Genomic DNA, 18,833 nt, shown 5'->3' with positions numbered 1-18,833 from the left:
TTCAAACCGGTGCTGGGGCACTCCAGCTCCAGCTCTGGCACGAAACTGGACAAAGGGAAAGGGGTGTAACTACCCCCTTCCTGGGTCCTACCCATAGGAGGGACCTAGCAGGAGATTCAGCCCCATGATTTGGAATAAAGGTAGGAGCTGTGCCATGAAACATTAGATCATCCTGACTGAAATTTTGATACGAAACTCTGGATCCTTCGACATCCTACTCGACGTAGAAGACTGAAGAATCTCCCTTGTGGTCATGGAGTGGCCACCCTGTGCAAGCAGGCACCATCAGCGCTCGAAGGTTTTCTTTGCCGTTGCTCCCGTCGGAGCTCAAACGACAGAGACCGACAAGACCTGGACTCCCAGACTTCCAACAGCCCGATCCACAGTCCTAGCAAAGCTGAGACCAGTGGAGGCGACGTGAGATGTGGGACCGGCCATCTTGGAAAGCCATCGAAGTGCTTCCTGTGCAGCTCCCGAGGCTCCCTCGAAGCTGTTCATTGGGGATTGAAAAGCCCCAGCCCGGAACAGCTTTTGCACCAAAGATCACCTTTCCACACTCATCGAGTGCTGCGTGGGGCCCTTTTGCATTTTTCCTCCTCGACGCGTTGTCCGGTCACTTGCCCGTTAGCTAGTAGCCTCTGTGACAATGATCCTTCGAATTTACACTGCTGGTCTGGTTGCTCCAGACTGGCCCTCGCTCCCCTGAAAAGGAGCCACCGATCTGACCTTGCTGGTCCAATCCAGAAGCCATCTTCGATTCCAGCGTGGGTTATATTTGCCAAGGCCTGTTGACTCCGATTCGAGAACCGACACCGCCGACAGCGAGAGCCTTTGTGGGACAGCCCGTGTTCAACTCCTGGTCGTCATCGATACTTCCTGGTCAACGTGGCAGCGGAGACAAACTACCCGACATCACCTGATCGCAACCCAACATCGCCTGGTTCCTTCCTGGTTCCATCCTGGTCACTGGCTAGTGACCTAGACTCTGTCTCCTCTGCTTTCAGGTACTCTACATCTTCGATCCACCCTTGGATTCAATCGGACTCTTCTCTCCTGGTCGCCTGCAGCATCTTTTCCTCCAGGCTCCATAGAACTCCACAACGAAACCCGATGCACTTTGCCACCTATGCACCCGCTTACTGTGGGTGAGTCAACGAGAGTACTCCTGTGCTCCTGTAGTGGTTTACACCTCTAGTGCCCTAGTTTTGAGTGGTTAAGTTCTAGTCCAGTCGGAAGTCTCCTTAAACAGTAACTTTCTAACTTTTACGCACCATTGACATCTATAGGTGCAACGGTTGCCTATAGACACTGCACCCGTATCCTGTGGGCCTCCCCCGACCTAACCTTCCTTAGTCCAGTTTAGCCCCAGCGATTCTTAAGGCCCTAGGCCTTACCATTGTTCGTGACGTGGTTCTTATACCACTATTTTAATATATGGTTTGAGTGGCCACCCGGCCTATCCATATTTGTGCAACTTTTTTATGTTATATGAAGTTCTTTGTTTAACGCTTGTGCTTCTGTGCTCATAAAGAGTATAGGGGATTATTCTAGTAATAAATACATATATTTTATAATATATAACTTGTGTGGTGTCCTTTCATTTGATGTGGAAAGGATTGCATATGGTAAAACAGCTGGCTTCACATGCCCTATTGAGTGTAGCCTAAGACTGCTTTTGTCCATGCTACCACTAGGATAGCTGGTTTATAAGGTTGACTTACAACCAATCACCATTAGGGTCGTTTGGACTGGTGCAAGGTGCTCGCTAGAATAGTGATCATCATTTACCAGGCCAACTTCTCACATTATGGCAGCGGTGGGATTCGAGTTTGCTGTTTGTTTTACCAAGTGTAATCTTTGACAATATCATTTGAAAGATCACATCAAGTACCATAGGTACATATAAACACAGCTTTAAATACCTAAGTTCTACTGAACATAGTGGTTGTAGACCAAAGGGCTTAGCACACCCAGACTACAACTTCTAGAGAGGTTCAAGTAGGAAAACACTTAGTGTAGGTAGGTGCACACACCCACACCTCACTAGTCATGCCTGGCACAGGTGAACCATCCAGTTCTAAACCTGTGGAAAGTGACCCTCACAAGGCACTATCCAGCTATGAAAAAATCAGCTTCAGAAACTTGAGTGCCTTGTGCACCTCAAGGGGGCTGAAAAGGGGTCATAACCCCACCATCTCAATCCTGATACATATCCTGGAGACAGCTGATATTGAGAAGGCTGCTGACGCCCTCCCAGGTAATGCAGGAGCAGGGGCCCCAATAGAAGATGACACCATCACTCCGGAGGATGAGGAGGTAGATGGGAATGAGTCAGATGATCAGAAGGATGGCCAGGTTCAGGTCAGAAGACTTAGCAGGGCCAACCTAAGCCTACATGGGGATGAAGTGGTGTTACACCTTCCCAGACCTAATAGTAGACTTCTCCCTGGCAATAGAAGGGACAGATCTCCTTCCAGGGAGTCTCTCCTTTCTAATGCCTCAAGGGGTTCTCAAAGGGGAATGACTTCCCCCCAGAGAAGAGAGCATGAGGCTAGGATGAGAGCTGTCCAACTTCAGATAGAGAAGGAAGAGATAGGCCTAGCCCAAGCTAAACTTGCTTTAGCAAGGGAACAAAAATTAAGTGGATTAGATTCCACTGGTGGCAGCAGTATCCCTAAGGATAAAGACCGGTCCTATGATCATAGAAACCTGAGTAAGATTGTGCCCCCCTACAGAGATGGGGATGACATCCACAAATGGATAACTGCTCTGGAGAGAGCCTGCATGGTACAGCAGGTTCCCCAAGATCAGTGAGCAGCAATCTTGTGGCTCTCCTTTTCAGAAAAAGGGAGAGACAAGTTCCTCATTGTTAGACCTGAGGATGCTAACAACTACACTGTCCTGAAGAGTGCTCTTATTGAGGGGTTTGGCATAACCACTGAGCAATACAGGTTGTTGTTCAGAGATACCCAGAAAGCTCAGACTCAGGACTGGACTAATTTTGTTGATTGTGCCACTAAGGCTCTGGAAGGTTGGTTGCTTGGTTGTAAAGTTAAGGACTATACAGGATTGTATAATTTGATCATGAGAGAGGAAATCCTTAATAACTGTCAGAACCAGTTGTTGCACCAACACCTGATTGACTCAGATCTGACTTCTCTCCAAGAATTGGGAAAGAAGGCAGACAAATGGGTCAGAACCAGGGCTAAGCAGAAACCCCAGAACCAAGGAGGTGATCAGAAAAAGGCAGACCAGAAGGGTGGAGACCAGAAACAAAAAGACCAGACGTCTTCTTCAGGCCCCCAAAATACTAATAATGAGGGGGGGGGGGGGTCCCAAACTGGAAAGAAAAAGAAGAATGATTGCCCAAAGAAACCTTGGTGTAATTACTGTAAGTCAGTTTCTCACTGGTTTAGTGAGTGCACTAAGAAAGGTACAGCCCCTGCCACTGCAGCCCCTAAGGCAACTGCACCCCCTAGTACAGTCAGCAGTGCCAGCCCCCAAACTAAAGCTTTAGTGGGGTTAACCATGGGTACTGAGGTGGAGTCTGGCATAGTCAGAATTCCTACCCAGGCAGTCTTGGTCTGTGATGTAGACATGGCTATGTCCACTACTATGAGTCCCAATACTTTGGGCAAGTACAGGCAGACTCCTTTGATTAATGATAAAGTGGCTCAGGCCTACAGGGACACAGGTGCCAGTGTCACTATGGTGACACCTAACTTTGTGGACCCTGGACAAATTATACTGGGTGATAATTACCTAGTGACCAATGCTAGCAATGGTACTACTTCCCATAGTGTGGCAGTTGTTAATTTCTCCTGGGGAGGGGTAACTGGCCTCAAAAGAGTTGTGTTAAGTACAAACCACTCAGTTGAATGTCTTTTGGGCAATGATGTAGAGGACTCAGTATGGTCAGAAGTGGAGTACAGGACTCATGCAGAGATGCTAGGTATTTCAGTACATGTCCTTGCTGTGACCAGGTCACAGGCCAAAAGGTGCTTACCTGAACCTGTGCTGGATCTTGAAACTATAGACCAAGCACAACCCAAGAGAAAGACCAAGAGGGTTAAGGCAGTGCCTTCCCATTTGCCCCAGGTTGAGGATCAGCCCTCTCAGGAGGCTGATTGTGTGATCCAAGAGGAGACTGTCCTAGAAGAGCTTGAACCTGATCAGGTTGAGTTTCTGGGGACACGGGGACCCTCAAGGGCATATCTGGGGCAGGCTCAGTTAACTTGTCCTTCTCATGAACCCCTCATACAGCAGGCTGCTGCTGAGGCTGCTGGGAATGCTCAAGGTACCCATAAAGTGTATTGGGATGATGGTCTCCTTTATTCAGAGGCTAGAGACCCCAAGCCTAGTGCTTCCAGGAGGGTGGTCATACCTCTGCAATTTAGGGGCTTCCTTCTAACCTTGGCCCATGATATTCCTCTTTCAGGACACATAGGCTAGAACAAGACTTGGGACAGGCTTGTCCCTCACTTTCACTAGCCCCATATGTCAGAGGACACATAGGAGTTTTGTCGCTCCTGTGCTACCTGCCACGCCAGTGGCAAATCAGGTGACACCACAAATGCCCCCCTCATACCACTACCTGTGGTAGGGGTCCCCTTTGAGAGAGTTGGGATAAACATTGTTGGACCAATGGACCCCCCCAACCAGCATCTGGGCACAGATTTATACTGGTGGTAGTGGATCATGCCACCAGGTATCCAGAGGCAATTCCCCTGAGGACCACAACAGCTCCTGTTGTGGCAAGGGCCCTACTTCCAGTTTTCTCCAGAGTGGGCTTACCGAAGGAGGTACTTTCAGACAGAGGTACCAACTTCATGTCTGGATATCTAAAAGCAATGTGGAAAGAGTGTGGTGTTAACTATAAGTTCACTACACCCTACCATCCACAGTGCAATGGGCTTGTTGAAAGATTTAACAAGACCCTAAAAGGGATGATAAAAGGGTTACCTGAAAAGGTTAGGCGAAGATGGGACATCCTTTTACCCTGCCTTCTCTTTGCTTACAGAGAGGTCCCACAGAAGGGGGTTGGCTACAGCCCTTTTGAGCTTTTGTTTGGACATCCTGTAAGGGGTCCCCTGTGTCTTGTGAAGGAAGGATGGGAGTTACCTCTCAAAAAGCCTAAACTTGACATAGTGGACTATGTACTTGGTCTCTGCTCCAGGATGGCTGAATACATGGAGAATGCTTCCAAAAACCTTGAGGCCAGCCAAGAACTCCAAAAAGCTTGGCATGACCAAAAAGCTGTGCTGACTGAGTACCAGCCAGGGCAAAAGGTGTGGGTGTTGGAGCCAGTGGCCCCAGCAGTCCTTCAAGACAAATGGTCTGGACCCCACACCATAATTGAGAAAAAGGGAGAGGTCACCTACTTGGTGGACCTTGGCACCCCTAGGAGCCCCCACAAGGGGCTCCATGTAAACAGACTGAAGGCATATGTGGACAGGGCAGACATGGGCTTGCTCATGGCTACAGATGGGGAGCAGGAGGAAGAGAGTGACCCTCTCCCAGACCGGTTATCCCACAACCCTGATGATGGCTCAGTTGATGGTGTGGCCTTAGCTGGCAGCCTCACTGACCAGTAGCAACAGGACTGCAGACAGGTTCTACCGTCTTTTAGACATATGTTTTCATTTACACCTAGTCAGACTAACTGGTGCACCCATGAGGTGGACACTGGTGACAGTCTGCCTGTGAAGAGTAAGATCTACAGGCAACCTGACTATGTCAGGGACTGTATAAAGACTGAGGTGCAGAAAATGCTGGAGCTTGGAGTAATTGAGCCATCAGAGAGCCCCTGGGCAAGCCCAGTAGTCCTTGTACCAAAACCTCACACCTAAGATGGTAAGAGAGATGAGGTTCTGTGTGGACTATAGAGGTCTCAATGCTGTCACTAGGACAAATGCTCACCCCATTCCAAGAGCAGATGAGCTCATTGATAGATTGGCTTCTGCCAAGTTTCTGAGCACATTTGATTTGACAGCTGGTTATTGGCAAATCAGGTTAGCTGAGGAGTCCAAGGCCAAAACAGCTTTCTCAACCCGTGGAGGTCATTATCAATTTGTGGTGATGCCCTTTGGTTTGAAGAATGCACCTGCCACTTTCCAAAGGTTGATGAACCAAGTCCTTTCTGGGTTGGATGACTTTTGCGCAGCTTATCTGGATGATATTGCTGTCTTCAGCTCCACCTGGGAGGATCACCTGATTCACCCGAATAAGGTTTTGGAGGCCCTACAAAAGGCAGGCCTAACTATCAAGGCAACAAAGTGCCAGATAGGGTAGAGTAAGGTTGTGAACCTGGGCCACCTTGTAGGTGGGGGTCAGGTTCAACCACTGGAGAGTAAGATCCAGACCATACAGGACTGGGCTCCTCCCACCACCCAGACACAGGTCAGAGCTTTCTTGGGCCTGTCTGGGTACTACAGAACATTTGTAAAGAATTATGGGTCCATTGAGACACCACTCAATGATCTGACATCCAAGAAGATGCCAAAAAGGTTCAGTGGACAGTTAGCTGTCAAAAGGCATTTGATGACCTGAAGAAGGCCATGTGCTCTGCACCTATCCTAAAGAGTCATGACTACTCCAAAGAGTTTATTGTCCAAACAGATGCTTCTGAGTTGGGGGTGGGAGCTGTGCTTTCACAACTTAATGTAGATGGTCAAGACCAGCCCATTGCTTTTATTAGCAGAAGGCTGACCCCTAGAGTGAAACGTTGGTCAGCCATTGAGAGGGAGGCCTTTGCTGTGGTTGGGCCTCTGAAGAAGTTGAGACCATACTTGTTTGGCACTCACTTCAAGATTCAGACAGACCATAAGCCCCTCTTATGGCTAAATCAGATGAATGGTGAAAATCCCAAACTCCTCCGGTGGTCCATTTCCTGGACAAGGTGCTCACTAGAATAGTGATCACCATATACCAGTCCAACTTCTCACAGATACGCTATGGTAAAAGCTTATTTTTCACTAACCCTTGTAGTTGATGTGAGGGCCAATAGAAGAGCAACTTTCCATGTTAAATATTTTATATCTGCCTTATGGATGGGCTCAAAGGTTTGTTTGAGAAGTTGTGATAGAATGCAAATGCTACTTACCAGTATGCATCTGTTCTTGGCATGTAGGGCTGCTGACATTCATATCTGTGCATAGATCGCCGCCTAGTGTTGGGTCCGGATGATTGCACATTGTTGTCCTGGAAGAGTCTTTGAAGTATCACGAGATAGGTGGCTCCTCCCCTGGACTACAGTGCGCATGGGCATCGACTCCATCCCCAGATTGTTTTTAGCCATTGTGGCCGAGATGGAGTGAACTTTGTGAGTGATGACCATGGCATGAAATGCATGTAAACACTGCAGCTGCTACAGGCGCCGGGGAGGAGGGTGGGCGATATGAATGTCAGCAGCCCTACATGCCAAGAACAGATGCATACTGGTAAGTAGCATTTGCAGTTCGAGGCATGTGGGCTGCTGAATTCATATCTGTGCATAGAATACATAGCAGTCCCTCCATTAGCGGCGGCCGCCCGTGCCAGCTGCAGCAGTTTGGAAAAGTGTCTTGAGAACAGCCTGCCCTACAGCTGCCTGCTGTTTAGAGTGCACGTCTACACAGTAATGTTTTGTAAATGTATGTGTGGTAGACCATGTGGCTGCTCTACATATGGCCTCTAAGGGAATGTTTCCAAGGAAAGCCATAGAGGCCCCCAACTTTCTGGTGGAGTGGGCTCTTGGTGGAATTGTAAGAGTGCGTTTAGCTTTTGCATAACAGATCTGAATACATTTCACGATCCACCTAGCAATACCAGCCTTGGAAATAGCGTTACTTTTGTGGTGTGACGCAAAGGCAACGAAAAGCTGCTTAGTCTTTCTAAAATCCTTGGTCCTGTCAATGTAATACATTAGGGCCCTCTTGACGTCAAGGGTGTGGAGCATCCACTCCGCCAGTGACTCAGGATTTTGAAAAAACACTGGCAACTCAATTGTTTGGTTTATGTGGAATTGAGACACAACCTTGGGTAGAAATTTGGGGTTAGTGCGGAGCACTACCCTGTTAGCATGAACCTGGAAGAATGGCTCCTGGATTGTGAGGGCCTGCAGCTCACTAACCCTCCGTAGCGAAGTAATTGCTACCAGGAAAGCCACCTTCCAAGTCAAGAACTGAAGTTCGCAGGAATGTAGTGGCTCAAAGGGAGGACCCATCAGCCTTGTAAGAACCACATTGAGGTTCCATTCTGGAGCTGGAGGGGTCCGTGGTGGAATGACCCTTTTGAGTCCTTCCAGAAAAGCCTTGATAGCAGGCACCTTGAAAAGTGAAAGGTGCTGTCTATTTTGGAGATATGCGGCCATAGCAGACAGGTTAATGCGGATGGAAGTATATGCCAAATTACACTGGTACAGATGAAACAGTTAACAGATGATGTTCTGAATGGAAGCATCTAGTGGATTGATGTTGTGGCTTGCACAATAAATGACAAACCGCTTCCATTTGGCCGCATAACAAGCTCTAGTAGTGGGCTTTCTTGCCTCCCGAATGATGTCCATGCAATTCGGAGGGAGGTTAAGGTAGCCAAACTCTAGGACTTCAGGAGCCAGATCGCCAGGTTGAGCTGTTGCGGATCTGGGTGCTGAATGTCGCCATGGCTCTGCGTCAGAAGGGTGGGTGTGAGACGAAGCCTTTGATGCGGTACCACAGACAGTTCCAGAAACGTGGTGTACCATGGTTGGCGAGCCCACGTTGGAGCAACCAGGATGAGGGTCATGGAGTGCTGCCTGAGCTTGCGTGCCACCAGCGGTATCAGGGGTGCTGGGGGAAAAGCGTACGCAAATTTGCCTGACCAGTTCATCCATATCGCATTGCCCTGCGATTGCGGGTGTGGGAACCTGGCGGCGAAGCTTTGGCATTTTGCGTTCTCCCTTGTGGCGAACAGGTCTATTTCTGGATGACCCCATGTCTGAAAGTACGGCTGGAGTACTGATGGGTGTATCTCCCACTCGTGCATCTGGTGGCTGTGCCTGCTGAGCAGGTCCGCCATCTGGTTGTCCTTGCCTGGGAGGTGTTCTGCCATGAGAAAGATGTTCCTCTGAATGGCCCACTTCCACATGCTCTGAGCCAGATGAGACAGCTGTGGAGAGTGTGTCCCTCCCTGTTTCTGAATGTAGTACATGGCCGTCATGTTGTCCGTCCGGATCAACACGACCTTGTTGCACAGATGTACTTTGAACGCCTTTAAGGCCATGAAGATTGCCATCAGTTCCAACACATTGATGTGCATCTTCTTCTGCTGTAGTGTCCATAGTCCCTGCACTGTGTAATGGAGTACATGCGCTCCCCAACCCTGGAGAGAAGCGTCCGTCGTCAGGATAATCTGTGGCACAGGCTCCTGGAACGGTCGGCTCTTGCAAAGGTTTCTTGGATTCCACCAATGCAGAGAGTTGTATGCCCGACCGCTCACCAACACTAGGTCTTTCAATTGCCCATGAGCCTGAGTCCACTGACGTGCTAAGCACTCCTGAAGCGGACGCATATGTAGTCTCGCGTGCGGGACAATGGAGATGCAGGAGGCCATCATGCCGATCAACTGCATGAACACTCGTGCTGGAAGTGAGTGTTGAGGTCTGAATTTCTGAATCAGCGATAGAATGCTGTTGATCCTCACTGAATTTGGCTGTGCTGTAGCCGCCAGAGTGTTTATGGTCGCGCCCAGATACTGCCGTATGTGAGCGGGCTGGAGATGGGACTTTGGGTAATTCAGTGAGAATCCCAGATCGTGCAGAAGGTGAATGGTTTGGGACACGTGGTCGGCGCACTGTTTGTGCGACTTTGCTTGAATGAGCCAGTCGTCCAGATAGGGGTATACGTGGATGTTCTGACGTCTTAGATGCGCCGCCACTGTTGCTAAGCACTTTGTGAAGACCTTGGGCGCCGTGGTGACCCCAAAGGGCAGAACCTTGAACTGGTAGTGCTGGTTTTGAATGGTGAACCGTAGATACTTTCTGTGTGAAGGATGCAGGGGTATGTGAAAATATGCATCCTTGAGATCCAGAGTTGCCAGGAAGTCCCCTTGCTGAAGCAGTGGGAGAACCTGTTGCAGAGTAAGCATATGAAAATGCTCTGACAGAATGTACGTGTTGAGAGGTCTGAGGTCTAGGATGGGTCTGAGAGATCCGTCCTTCTTTGGGATTAGAAAGTACAGGGAGTAAACCCCTGTTCCCCTTTCTTGCAGTGGAACGAGCTCTATTGCCCCTTTTTGCAGCATGACTTGAACTTCCTGCTGCAACAAGTGCAAGTGCTCGCCGGACATAGGACGGGTCTTTGGAGGTATGTTTGGTGGGATGGAAGTGAGTTCCAGACAATAACCGTACTGAATAAGAGATTTGACCCACCTGTCCGTGGTGATGGACCTCCACACGGGCAGGAACTGCTGAAGTCTCCCCCCGACCGGCGTTGTGTGGTCGGGGGGCAGTGACAAGGCGTCACTGTTTGCTGGCGGTGGAGGACCTGGAGCTGTTATTTCCACGTCCTCTGCCCTTGACGTTGTTGCCACGGTATCCACCCCTACCCTTGTTGGTATATGAGGATTGGGTGTTAGTTTTATAGAATTGTGTGGATTGTGACGCTTGACCCCTTGAGGAGCCTCTGTTATTGGAGCGGCGAAAGGAACCACTCCGAAACTGCTGAGACTGAAGGGCACCCATAGATTTAGCAGTGTCAGTGTCCTTCATTTTTTCAAGTGTGGCATCTACTTCAGGTCCAAACAGGTGGTCTGGATTTACTGTTTGGTTGAGGATGGTAGTCTGAATGTCTGGTTTAAAGCCTGATATTCAGAGCCATGCATGCCGGCGCAGCAGAACGCTAGTATTTATTGCTCGCGAGGCGGTATCAGCCACATCTAGAGCACACTTGATGGAGGCATTGGTAATAAGTTTTCCCTCCTGAATCAGCATTTCAGCGCCCTCCTTATACTGATCTGGCAAGTGCTGTAGAATTGTTTCTAGGGTGTCATAGTGTGCCCTATCGTAGCGTGCAAGTAGCGCCTGCGTGTTTGATATGCGCCATATATTGGCTGCCTGCGCAGCAATACGTTTCCCTGATGCCTCAAACACCTTTGATTCTTTGTCAGGGGGAGGAGCATCACCCGTGGTCTGTGAGTTGGCTCGTTTACGTGCGTTGGAGACAACCAAAGAGTCCAGTGGCAACTGTCCCTTGATGTACGTTGGGTCAATGGGCGCTGCCTTGTATTTCTTGTCAATGCGAGGATTGATGACTCTTGCCCGGGTGGGCTCCTTGAAAACCTCTGGCGCATGCTTTAGCACACCCTTGAGCATTGGCAATGTCTTGACGGTCTTTTCAGCCACTGAGAAAGTGTCAAAAAGAAAATCGACATCCACTGGGTCAGCATGGAGGTCGACATCATGATTGGCTGCAGCTCTTTCAATTAGAGCGTTGAAGGCTGCAGAGTCCTCCGTTGGGGAAGTTTTTGCAGCAAAAAGCTGCGGCTCGTGTCCTGACTGAGGGTCCTCAGGGTCGCCCCCGGCAGACCATGGCTCATGTACATCTTCTGGGTCAGAGTATGCTGGATAATTATACTCGTCCTCCTCGTCTCCGTCACCCTCCCCAGCGTTAGAGTGAGTGGGTGAGAGGTCCAGACCCTGTGGAGATGTCGGCTCCATAGGGGCAGACGCACCGGCAGAGTCCAACTTCTTTTTAAGGGGAATGTGGAAATGTTCCAACGCAGGCTCCGGGGTGATTTTCCTCTTGAGGAGAGAGAGCTTGCCTGTGTTGGCGTCGATGATGACCTCTCGATGCTCCTCGTCTGCCAGTGGTTGATGCCGTGGCTTCGGCACCACCAATGATGCCTTTGGCGTTGAAACCAGCTTTAAAGGCACCCCGGCCCCATGTTTCGGAGCGAAAGCCTTCGGCGCCGTCCTCGGCGGTAGCGTGAAGTGAATCGGCGTCTGCGCCTTTGCCGGCTTCTGTGGAGGCTTGTGCGGCACAGCGTCCTTCGGCTCGGTCGCCGCGGCTTCCTCCCGAATCCGCTGAAGGGACTCCGCGACCTTCTTGGTGAGGGATGGGGAGGGCCGGATCGGCTCGAGCAAGTCCTCCGAGTCCGGATTTGGGTCGGCGACCAAAGCAGCCGTCTTCGGAGCCGACGCGGCACCTCCCTTTGCTTTCTCGACTGGGATCGGTGCAGTCATAGACTTGGGGTCGTCCTGATGCTTCTTTGGGGCCTTCTTATGGTCATCGACCCTTTTGGCGTCGACGCGACTCTTTAGAGCGTCGACCAGCTTCGGCGCCGACGCCGCCGCGTCGGGCGTCTTCGCCTTAGGCTTCGACACCGTGGTCTTCGGATCGGCCACCTTGGCGTGGCTCTTGAGCTCGACGGCCATCTTGGATTTCTTTGGCGCCGAGGCATCTGGCGCCTTTGATCCAACCAGTGCGACTTGCACTTTCGGTTTCGATCCTGATGGTGTTGACCCCGATGGCTTCACTTTCGGTTTCTGGACCGGGAGTGGCGCATCACCAATGTCCGTGGCCGGGCCAGGAGGCGGGGCCGTGGGACGAGTATTGAGGTCTTGGGTAAGGCCCATAGGCGATCCCTCGACTTGGGCCTTATGATGGGGTTTGACCCCGGAGTCAGTCTGAGGATGCTCCTCCTCCGAGCTATCCTCCACGGTGGCAATGGCCCCGTCGCCGTCCCCTACCTCCTCGACGACTTCCTCGAACTCTTCGTCTCCCGCGTCGTAGTCTTCCTCGCCCTCCGACGCCGGGTTAGAGTCCGAAACATTTAGGATGGTGTCGTCTTCAACATCCTCTTCAAAGATGTTTGCTGGTGGGGGTGCCGAACTCTGGGCCTGCAGTCTTGCGGCCCGGCGTAGCTTGAGAGTTTTCTTCGACCGGAACTTGGAGCAGGCCATACACTTGGCCTCGTCGTGGTCCGGCGACAAGCACTTGTTGCACACTGGGTGCACGTCGATGTGCGGGTACTTTGAGGCACACACTGGGCACCTCTTAAACGGACTTCGTTCCATGTTGAAGTAGTCTGGAGCGTCGTGTAGGCCCGTCCGCGCCGACAGCACGCGGAAGGGCAGCAGGTGATAGGAGCCGATGAATAACCAACCCGACCGATAACAATACCGACGCGAGATCCTACAGACCTTTTGGCCTCAAGTAAAGAAATTTAAACAACTATCGATTCCGACAGAGGGAACCGAAACACATCCGAACCCAATGGCGGAAAAAAACAATCTGGGGATGGAGTCGATGCCCATGCGCACTGGGAGGAGCCACCTATCTCGTGATACTTCGAAGACTCTTCCAGGACAACAATGTGCAATCATCCGGACACAACACTAGGCGGCGATCTATGCACAGATATGAATTCAGCAGCCCACATGCCTCGAACCTACATTTAGCTGTCACTCTGGAGGTGGAGCTCAGATGGGTGGGAAAGTTCGAAACAGTCTTTTCATAAATTGTTTTATGATTCTTGACGAGCATAAGGATGGGTATTTAGATGAGAGTCTGTATCTAGATGTAAATTTTCTACTCCCAAGCACACGTTTTAAGTAAAACAAGGTTTCCCTATTAGTGATAAGCATATGCAATAATTATGATGACACATTGGACAATTTGTGATTATTCTTGTCACGCTTTATTCAGATCTTTCCAGCAACAGCCAACACGCGTTTTGTCGCAACAGGGTGTGATCCCGCGACTTCCTCAAGGCTATGATGTCCGAGTATATGATTTGTATATGTGGTGTTAATTCCGACCCACATAGGGGTTCTGATGGTGGTTGTTGTCACTTTATATGTGCAAATCCTTTAATATTCCGGTCCAAATTATCCACGGATTAGTTCATCTCTCTTCATTCCTCAAGCAGAGTGCTGCAAAATGTTCAAAGTGACAGCATGCGCCGTATATGGCATGTAAGCTCCCTGTGTTCGTTGCCTCTTGCTATTTCTAAATAGCAAGAGGCTAATCAGTGGATATCCAAATAATCGGTGGATAATTTGGACTGGAATATTAAAGGATTTCCACATATAAAGCAACAACAACAATCATCAGAACCCCTGTGTGGGTCGAAATTAACACCACATATACAAATCATATACTCGGACATCATAGCCTTGAGGAAGTCGCGGGATCACACACTGTTGCGATGAAACTAGTGTTGGTTGTTGCTGGAAAGATCTGAATAAAGCGTGACAAGAATAAACACAAAGGAATTCTGTCCAATGTGTCATCAAAATTACTGTATATGCTTATCACTAATAGGGAAACCTTGTTTTACTTAAAACGTGTGCTTGGGAGTAGAAATTGTATTTCGAGAGTTGTTCTCTTGCCTCGTGGAGGTAAGTGGTTCTCCACACCTTAGAGCCCCGTTAATTTAATTTTGAACCAATATTGATTTAGTGTAGATCCAACCTTAAGGCGCCAAAATCACTATACGCACAACGACGCCATTAGCATTCTGTATCTAGATGTAGCAGCGATGTGAACTGAAGAGTATGCCAATCCAGATTTTGCTAGGGATAGCAAATAAGGTAAAACTTCTTCTGAAGCAGAGAGAAAAGGATTTACTTCATTATGCCTGCACCATAGACAAAAACGATTTCATTTCAGTCTGTATGACTTATTGGTCCTGTCAGCACAGGATCTAGCGACGATGTCTTTGCATTCCTGTGAAATGGTCAGATCCTTAAATTCGAAGAAATCAGGAGCCACGCTTGTAACTTCAGTGTCGCTGGCTCTGGATGAAATATTTGACCCTGGTTCCTGGTCAACAGTGTTAGTGTTGGTAACAGGCTGATGGGATGAGCTTCTGATAAGAGGAAAAGTTCCATGTACCAATGCTGTCTGGGCCACCTGGGGGCTATTAGAAGAAGGCAACAGCGTTCCCATTTCATTTTTGTGAGGACCCTGGGTATCAGAGGAATGGGGGGGTGGGAGCATATGCATAGGTCCCTGACTAGCACATTGAAAGAGCATTCCCCCAAGAGTTTGGGAGAGGGAATCTGCTTGTGAAGAATCGGGATTAGGAGTTGATTCGGATCACAATGAGGTCTAAGGCTGGTTTTCCCCAGACTGCAAATATCCAGTCCAATTGGCTCTGTTCTAGTTTCCACTTGTGGCAACTGTCTTTGGTTCTGCTTAAAGCATCCTGGAGGGAACCAGATGCTGTCGACGCGTTCAGGTGGAAGAAGGGACACTTCTCTCTGTAGCTGCGCGGACCAGGAGCTGTTCTTTACGACCAGGCTGGAGGCACGAGCTGTCCCACGTAGTCTGCTGCTGTTGGCGGTGTTGGATCGTCGATCTGGTCAACAGGCCTTGGCAAGTGCAAGCCACGCGGTGGAACAAAGATGGCGTCTGGTGCGGACCAGGAGGGTCCGGGGTGCTTCTCCTTTACAAGGAAGCAAGGGCCAGTCTGGGGGACCAGACCAGCAGTGTTGAAATCTTCGGGTCGTCGTCTCAGAGGTCACTAGCCAGCCGGCAAGTGACCAGACAACAGGAAAAGCAGCAACCAGGCAAAAGGGCCCCACGCAGATCACGTGGATGCTGGGGGGCTGGTCTTTGATGCAGGAGCTGCGTCGGTGCGGGGCTTCTCAGACCCCAGTGCACTCACTCGAGGATCCCTCGGCGGTCGTGCTCGAAGCGCTGTGCAGGTTTCTTCAAGATGTCCGTCTCCAAGTTGCTCGTCGCACCCACGGGTCCCAGCTGTGCTGTGGATGTGGGTAGAGGTCAGAGGAGTCTGGAGGTCCGGGTCTCGTCGAGCTGGGTCGTCTGGTTCCAGGAAGGAAGGACTTGCAGCAAACCGCACAGGAGCTTGATGGTGCCTGAAGAGCAGGATGGTAACTCCCTGACCATAGGGGAGATTCTTCAGTCTTCTGATAATCAGGAGGGCGAAGGTCAAGAGTTCTTCGTGGAAGTTGTCAAGATTAATCTAATCTGGAATGGGACCAGCTCCTACCTTTATTCAGCTAAAGGGGGCTGCACTACGACTAGGTCCCTCCTCTGGGTGCGACCAGGAAGGGGGGTGGTTACGCCCCCTTTCCTTTGTCCGGTCTTGTGCCAGCTCTGGGGCTGGAGTGCCCCCAGTAACTGGTTTGGACCGGTGTGTGCACAGGGACACCTTGTGTGCCCCAGGCATGTCTCATTCCTTTCAGCCCTGTCCTACCTAATACACAAAATCCTGTCTGGGGTGGTGCTAGCACCTCCCCAGGCAGGAAACCCTTTGTCCGAGCCTCCCTCGCTGGAAGGACTCCCAGCAGCAGGAGGTCAGACTTGTGTCTGTGATGGCAGCATCCATTTTGTGATGCTGAGGCTCGAGTTAACTTTAACCGGGGTTCACAGTTACATACATGTCGTGTCCCTCTAGAAGGGTGGAATGCTACCCCCGTTGCCAGAATTGGCGAGGGGGTAGTATTCCAATTCGTATGACACCTTACTCGACATGTTTTGATAATGCTATACCAAAGTTAGCATTTGACCGCGAGGTTCATAATGCACTTAAGAGTATATGGTATAGCGTTATCATGGAACAGCTATTAGGACTTGGTTCCGCAAGCGGCAAACGGGCTCAGCTCATGCCAGAGCACCATCTCACATAATTCCAAGCACTCTGCCTTCAGGATTGATAAGGCCTGCCATAGGAGTGACTGATAGGAGGATATGTGTCCATTTTAGGGTTAGATATAGGGATACTATATCTAAAGCAAAGGGTGATTACACCACCTTGCCCCAGCTGTCGTGCAGCCAGTTGTGTCTGTTTAGATGGCCAGCCAGGGGTGGCATAATGCAAATGCTACTTACCAGTATGCATCTGTTCTTGGCATGTAGGGCTGCTGACATTCATATCTGTGCATAGATCGCCGCCTAGTGTTGGGTCCGGATGATTGCACATTGTTGTCCTGGAAGAGTCTTCGAAGTATCACGAGATAGGTGGCTCCTCCCCTGGACTACAGTGCGCATGGGCATCGCCTCCATCCCCAGATTGTTTTTAGCCATTGGCAGAGATGGAGTGAAGTACGTGAGTGATGACCATGCTATGAGCATATATATATACATATGAATGAATACTGCAGCTGCTACAGGCGCCGGGGAGGAGGGCGGGCGATATGAATGTCAGCAGCCCTACATGCCAAGAACAGATGCATACTGGTAAGTAGCATTTGCAGTTCGAGGAATGTGGGCTGCTGAATTCATATCTGTGCATAGAATACATAGCAGTCCCTCCATTAGCGGCGGCCGCCCGTGCCAGCTGCAGCAGTCTGAAAAAGTGTTTTGAGAACAGCCTGACCAACAGCTGCCTGCTGTTTGGAATGCACGTCTACACAGTAGTGTTTAGTGAAAGTATGTGTGGTAGACCATGTGGCTGCTCTACAGATATCTTCTAAGGGAATGTTACCTAGGAAAGCCATAGAGGCCCCCAACTTCCTGGTGGAATGGGCCCTCGGTTGGATAGTGAGAGTGCGCTTAGCTTTGGCATAACAGATCTGAATGCATTTCACGATCCACCTAGCGATCCCAGCTTTGGAGATAGCGTTTCCCTTGTGGTGTGTGGCAAAAGCAACAAAAAGCTGCTTGGTTTTGCGAAAATCTTTTGTCCTGTCTACATAGTACATCAAGGCTCTCTTAACGTCAAGGGTGTGGAGCATCCGCTCCGCCAGCGTCTCTGGGTTTTGGAAAAACACCGGCAACTCAATTGTCTGGTTTATATGGAATTGAGACACAACCTTGGGTAAGAATTTAGGGTTAGTGCGGAGCACAACCCTGTTAGCATGCACCTGGAAGAAAGGTTCTTGAATGGTGAGCGCCTGCAGCTCGCTAACCCTCCGTAGCGATGTAATTGCTACTAAGAACGCATCCTTCCAAGTTAGAAACTGAAGCTCACAAGAGTGCAGTGGCTCAAAGGGAGGACCCATCAGCCTTGTAAGAACCACATTGAGGTTCCATTCCGGAGCTGGTGGTGTCCGTGGTGGAATGACCCTTTTGAGTCCTTCCAGAAAGGCCTTGATAGCAGGGACCTTAAAGAGTGACAGGTGTTGCCTATTCTGGAGGTATGCCGCCATAGCAGACAGGTGAATGCGGATGGAAGAGTACGCTAAATTGCATTGATACAGGTGAAACAGGTAACAAATGATGTTTTGAATGGAAGCATCTAGCGGGTCAATATTGTAGTTAACGCAGTAGATGACAAACCTCTTCCATTTGGCCGCATAGCAGGCTCTAGTAGTGGGCTTTCTTGCCTTCCGAATGATGTCCATGCAATCGGGAGGAAGGTTGAGGTAGCCAAACTCTAGGACTTCAGGAGCCAGATCGCCAGGTTGAGCTGCTGCGGGTCTGGGTGCTGAATGTCGCCATGGTTCTGCGTCAGAAGGCTGGGAGTGAGATGAAGCCTTTGATGCGGTACCACGGAGAGTTCCAGAAACGTGGTGTACCATGGTTGGCGAGCCCACGTTGGAGCAACCAGGATGAGAGTCATCGAGTGCTGCCTGAGCTTGCGTGCCACCAGCGGTATCAGAGGTGCTGGGGAAAAAGCATACGCAAATCTGCCTGACCAGTTCATCCACATCGCATTGCCCTGTGATTGCGGGTGTGGGAACCTGGCGGCGAAGCTTTGGCATTTTGCGTTCTCCTTTGTGGCGAACAGGTCTATCTCTGGATGACCCCACTTTCGGAAGTACGGTTGGAGTACTGATGGATGTATCTCCCACTCGTGCATTTGATGGCTGTGCCTGCTGAGCAGATCCGCCATCTGATTGTCTTTGCCCGGGAGATGCTCTGCCATGAGGAAGATGTTCCTCTGAATGGCCCACTTCCACATGC

The 18,833-nt window shown here is 50.1% G+C and overlaps 1 protein-coding gene and 1 pseudogene across 1 annotated transcript in view; one reads left to right on the top strand and one right to left on the bottom strand.

Moving 5' to 3' along the window:
- Nucleotides 1-18,833, bottom strand: part of SCYL1 (SCY1 like pseudokinase 1) — a 1,168,528-nt gene that overhangs the window by 411,235 nt on the left and 738,460 nt on the right. The window lies entirely within an intron of this gene.
- Nucleotides 2,521-4,411, top strand: LOC147692336 (uncharacterized; annotated as a pseudogene).

Source organism: Lissotriton vulgaris, chromosome 9 (assembly GCF_964263255.1).
Source record: "Lissotriton vulgaris chromosome 9, aLisVul1.2, whole genome shotgun sequence".
In the NCBI taxonomy this organism is placed as follows: Eukaryota; Metazoa; Chordata; class Amphibia; order Caudata; family Salamandridae; genus Lissotriton; species Lissotriton vulgaris.
The sequence above is the reverse complement of the archived record's forward strand: the minus strand, read 5'-3'. Positions and strand labels throughout refer to the sequence as shown.